We start from the raw sequence: 6,443 nt of genomic DNA, 5'->3' as shown, positions 1-6,443 counted from the left end.
TGTGACTTGGCCAGTCACCGTGGTGCTCTGCTTTTCTGTTTCGTGTCTTTGTGGTTTTCCAAGTGTGATTCCCTTTTGTTGACTTTTGGTTTTAATCAATGTCATGCCTGCTTCTAGCTGTTGTTATATCGTAGGATTTGACCAGTTAAGTGTTTTCTTGTCAGGTTATAGTTTATAGTATAGTATATATATTTTCATATTCTGGAACCTGCACTACGAAGCATGATAAACTTGCCAAGATGTCTTTGTTCTTTGGATTGATTTAACTACGTATCCTCGATCTAAGCAGGCTGAACGCAGGATTTCCCAATGTCCCTCCGCACATATTAACATAAAAGTGTAGGGGGACAGAATCAGAGCCTTTTCAGAAAGTTCCACCTTCGGAGCCATTTTCAAAAAGCTGTGTTTTAAGTGGCAATGGGCATCATGTAAACAAGATCTTAGTTCAGCCTCTATGCCTTATTCAGGGTTGTTTAACCTGTAGATTTTGTTGTTCCTGTCGATCAGCTATTTCACGTCCGTGTCTGTACTTGGCTCCTTTGTCAACGGACCCTTACACAGTGAGTTAAGCACATCTTCAGTTTCTCTCTTCTGACACGATTGTCTTAATGCGTGGCTCACACTTTATCGGAGCTTAAAGGTTTAATAGCAGGTGGCCAATTTGAGTATTCACTTCAGTCCACATACTAAGTGCTTCTTGCAAAACGATATCATAACTGATGGATTACCTTTTGGAATTCATTAACTTCCTTCGTTTATTCATCCCAATCTGCAGCACTCTAACGCTGCTGTAATTCCACTAATGGAGCGCTCACTGTTCACAGCCAGTTTTCTGACAGAGACTAATGCTTAATTGCTGAAAAAGAGTGGTTCACCGCCTTTCATTAAATACAGCATAAGCACATATACAGGGCTCTCATCATGATCTTCCAAGACATGTTACAGTTAAACACTTCCTGTCTCACATGGGAGTAATATCAATTGATAAGTCTGAATATTAATGCTGAACCAAGCATTTCTGTATCTCATGCACAAATGAAAATATATTATTTTGCAGAGCTCCATGCTTTGGAGGTGGACTATGGAGAATAGAACAGTACAGAAAAAAATGTAAAGCAAAGAAGTATTAAACCACATAATCAGCTATATTTAGTGAAATGATTGAACACCATCTTTTACATTTAGGATTGGTTGCTGAAGTTAACTGGTTTGCGGAAATAAATATGTATTTAATGAGCATTTTTAAAAGGATTTCTCCCTCATCTCTCACTTAAAGCAGTCACAAACACTCACGAATGTATACTAAATGTATTTCTATCACTATTAAGTGATAATTTATTTTGTTTTCAAATGGTCTAAGACTGTGAATGTAGATGCAGTTCTTTTAAGCCACCTGAAAATTTAATGATGGTGAGAGATTGCTCATAGAGAGCTCCAATTCAGTTCTCCTTGAAATAATAGAAAGCAAAGGACAGTATTTTTGAAGCCTCTGGAATTTTATCTGTATGCATTTCCAACCATTGTTTATGTATATATACAGGATTTTGCAGGTATGCAATGCTAATCAATAGTTACTGTATGCCCATTCAGCCATTAGAACAGCCATCTCTTGCTGTGACGTCGAGATTTTCTAGGAAAAATGAGTTTGTTCATTAATAAATAACAAAGAGATAATGAAGAGAAAAAAAACACTGCTGTTTCACTGCTGACTGGTATTTTTTTTTAATGTTGGAGCTAATTTACAGTTGCCTGCAAATGCTGAGCTCATCAAGACTTCACATGCTGTGTGTTTGTGTGTGTGTGCATGCATGTATGCTTGTGTGTGTGTGTGTGTGTGTGTGTGTGTGTGTGTGTGTGTGTGTGTGTGTGTGTGTGTGTGTGTGTGTGCGCGTGTGTGCGTGCGTGCGTGCGTGCGTGCGTGCGTGCGTGCGTGCGTGCGTGCGCGCAAGTAAGCATACACTGAGAAGCAGGGCTACTCTGAGGGTTGGCCAGCACTTCCATTATCTCTGATTGAAATTGAACAGTAGAGATGAAATACATTCAGTGAAGGTTAAGAGTCTTCTTCCATATGCACACAGGCCAGTGGTTACAGGCCGTGGCTCCTCCAGGCTGATGATGAATGACGTGAAGCACAAGAGAGGAGGAAAAGATGTGGAGAAAAGATGCATATAAGGAAGACAGAGTGAGGGGGGCGCAGTATTTCAGTCACACTTAGCAAACAGCTGTCATTGGTGAATCCAGATGCCTCATCACTCTCTCAGCCATCAGCTCCTCTGCTATATCTCCACCGCTGCTAATGAAATCAACGCTGACCGGATGTGTGCATGCGTGCGTGTGTGCATGTGTATTTCCCATCTGCATATACTGTATGTGTTTGGTTATTTTTCAAAAGATTCAGTGGCGCTGACGTTTCAGGGCTGCCTCACTTTCCTAAGTGAATGTGTACATTAAGCCTGCATGGTGACTGAGTTGTGGAGTAATGCTGAACACACTGACACTGAAAAATATCATTTTCACTGATGATCTTAAGAATTACATTTGCCATTCAGCAACAGCTGGCCTACTTCGGTGCAAAGCTATTGCTGCTCATGAACTATGCACTGCGAAAAGATCCTAAACGCTTCCAGACTTCTGGATAACTACCCTCATCATCTTCCCCTGGAGAAACACTTGTTGGTAGTTATTTTCGCCACAGTAAACCTGCTGTCTGGAAATGGTGTCAACACCGTCGCCGGATCAAAGGCTGGTCTGACAAGCTTCTCTGCAAATCATCAATATCAATCAGTTTAAATATTTATGAGCCAATAATGGATTTCATACAAACATACTGGGATGGATGGATGGATGGATGGATGGATGGATGGATGGATGGATGGATGGATGGGAGGTACCAACAACAATGTCTGGACCTAATTGGCTAATTACATCCACCCAGAGTTCCCATCTGATCCCAGTTGACTATCAGTGAAAGCTGGGTACACTCTGGACAGGTCACCAGTCAGTCAAACACATCTCAAATGCATATTTTTGGACTATGATGGGAAACCAGAGTGGAATGGAGAAAACCCAAACACACAGTGGGAGAACTATGAAACTCCCCACAACACAAGCTTGGGGGACATTCGAAAGTGTCAGCCTTCATGCCACTGTGCAGCCCCCAAAGCTGTCACATTTCAAGGAAATATATGTCGGGACTAAAATGCTTGGTTCGGTTAAGAAAAGATGGAGAGGAGAATATCAAACTTTATAGCATTAATACACTACAGCACTAACAGTGAGATACAGGATGTTCAGACTGCCCTGTAAGCATTCAGAAGAGAACAGCAACGAATGGCAATGAGGAGGAAGAAGAGGAGGAGGAAGAAGGGAGGAAGATGCTTGTAATCAGGGCTGGGAGGTGGTGCAAGTGCAGACGGATGCAGGTTGTGCTCATAGTCCTTGATGAAGTGCTTTGCTCCTGCTGAGCCACCAAACTATTTATGTACAACACGCTGACAGCCTATGGCCACGGATGAGAAAACTGCTACACTTACTGCTCTTTCTTCCTAATCATCATTTGATCACTCGCTTGGATCTTTCCACTCACACAGCAACAACAAAAACAATTGTATACATTGAACCTACAAAAAACTTTATCTATGATGGTTTTCTTTGACACATTCAAGCAAAAATGATGTGAGTTTAAAAGCATAAAGATTAAAAACAATTAAAAACTTCCCATTTATGCTCCATTAGATATAAAATAGTGGATGAAACAGGTGTAAATAAAAGTCCCCTGCATGTCAAGCTGAACCAGATATTTGCTAATATCTATTTGCTTCTGTCTGAAAGAAAATAGGACAAACTGAGAGTCAGATCATCCTCAAAGGTCAAATATACAGTTGTGGGTCATTAGATCAGAGGAGCAGCAACAGTATTCAACTCAAACATCATCAATAATTTAAGGGCATCACCATGGTAGGGGCCTCCCAATGCTTCTGTAACGCACATACACACAGATACAAACTCCAAACAATGTAAAGTATATTCTATGTATGTGTGTGTGTGTGTGTGTGTGTGTGTGTGTGTGTGTGTGTGTGTGTGTGTGTGTGTGTGTGTGTGTGTGTGTGTGTGTGTGTGTGTGTGTGTGTGTGTGGATATTAATGGTTTAAAAAAGTTGACATTCAAAATTATTACTTAATAATACATATGACTGATATTTTGATGTAAAAGCTACAGTCGATAGAAGAGATTAGTCAAAGCATTGTATTTTACACATGTAAACAAACAGTGATGATTATGTGGGAAAAACTACTTGCACTCCTGGTTCAACTGAAGTTTTCTGCAATAAATAATGAATGCTAGTATTGTAACGTACAGCATGACAGCACAATATGTCATGAACAATACCATTTGAACAATGAGGTTTTTATTATTATATTTCAAATTCATATAACATTTAAGTAATGTAATTTATGGATGCATGTTTATTTTTAAGGAGTTAAAAAAAGAACGACATCTCATCCACAGTGCCTGCTTTTAGTTAATAACATACAGCCAATGATAGGTTACATTTTCTTGGGATTATGAAACAGAGGCCCTAACTATTAACCTGTTATGTAAGAAGTCATTGTTATTAACAGCCGCTCAAAACATAACGACGTATTCTGTCATCTTTCACGAGTGTGAGCTTTGGTCATTTATTAGAGAGCTGCGCTCTCTGGGTCTGGAGGGGAAAGAACAATCTGAAAGGTTCAGTTCCCACATTAATACATTAATAATATTAAAATGTCAACGCTATATGTTAAAATGTCAACCCTATTAATGGTACTGCCAGTCAGTCGAGGTAAAATGTCAGGAAGAAAACAAATGTGGGACACAATGAGCAAAATATGGAGCAGAGCGGTGTAAATGCTGTGTAAAGGTGATGGTCTTATCTCGATGACAATTTTGAAGCTAATGCAAATTGTTTTTAGAGAGATAAAAAGGCTGAAAAGGATAAATACTACAAATCCTATCATTTCACAGATTGGAGATGCTGATTATTGGAAATAATTGAGAACCTTTAAAAGCTAATAATTCAGATAAATATTTGTTTATTGGTGTGACATAAACAAAAATGTAATTATTGTGTCTCTACAATCAGATTTGTATTAATTCAGGGTATAATCATTGACTTTCTTTCTCGACTTCCAACCGGGCCCCACTGAGAGGCTTCAATCACACTCTAGGAGTCGGTGGCTCCCACCTCACTACCCCCAAAGTCACCTTTCACTGATTGGTATAGGGGGTGGAGTGCAGCAGAGTGTAGGAGCGAATGGGGAAATAATGAAGTAAAGGAGGAGAGGATAATAACCTTGCAGGGGGTTTTTTTCCACACAAAATCTTCAAGTGAATTCAAACTGGCCCAAATTAAGGTGAGAGGGCGGCAAGAAAAATAGATGAATGCATCTCACTGTCCTCATTTGCGTGAAATGTGGTTGATGTTGAATCAAAACTTGCAGAGGAAAGTGAGCAAGAGACAGAAGCATGAAAGAGTGTCTGTTGCTCCTCCTGATAGACCCAGCCAGGTCATTCATTACTCCCTGAGCGCCAGCCACTGTCACTTATATTACTGCAAAGCCATCCCTGACTGACGTCCACGAGTGGGGGGAGAAAAATGGCAGCAAAATACTGCTCCGTGCCCTGGGAGAAAACAAGGGAGGGGCGGTGATGGATGGGTGTATTTGACCCAAACGTGGTGGAAAGCAGAGACAGGTCTCTTCCAGATGAGACAGGGAGTTGGCAGAGTCTCTGCCCCTCTGCCCAGAGCTCCCCACCCTTGACAGGATGAGCGGCACCTCGCTAAGTTGCCTCCGTCAGTGCTTCTATCACTTGTGTCAAACGGACGCTGTTCATATTCAACAGATAAAACTGGACCTCGCGTGAGAGGAATAAATACACTCAGCTAAGACATCAACTGAGTTTATGACAGCCAAGATGTGAGGACGAGGGCAGAAACACCCACCTCCTTTCATATTATTATTATATTATTATATATATATATTTGTACTTATTCTAACAACTTTTTTATTTGAGTGACTGATGTTTCAACACAAGAAATAAGAGCTGTGTATGAACACTATTTGTTGCACTTGAGAATACATTTTTCCAAACATCTACACTTTAGTCCTGAAATGTTCCATACATTCATTGATAATTGAGAGGAGTTTTCCCTTTATGTTCCTTTTCATCACCAGCTAAACTTCTGCATACTGTTTTGCAATACAGGTTAGGAATTTAGAGTGAATGGGGATTTTTTTTCCGATCATGTCCTTTCTCTCTAGAACAACCTCCTCTGGCTGACTCTGAATCTCACTTTGATTCCAACCACATGGATGGATGCAGTAGATACCAAGCTATTATCTCAAAGAGCAATAACATTAATTGCAAGATAACACTTATGGAACTACTAATAAAAGAGA

This window comes from Blennius ocellaris (genome assembly GCF_963422515.1).
Source record: "Blennius ocellaris genome assembly, chromosome: 6".
Classification (NCBI taxonomy): Eukaryota; Metazoa; Chordata; class Actinopteri; order Blenniiformes; family Blenniidae; genus Blennius; species Blennius ocellaris.
This window is presented reverse-complemented; position numbering follows the sequence as displayed.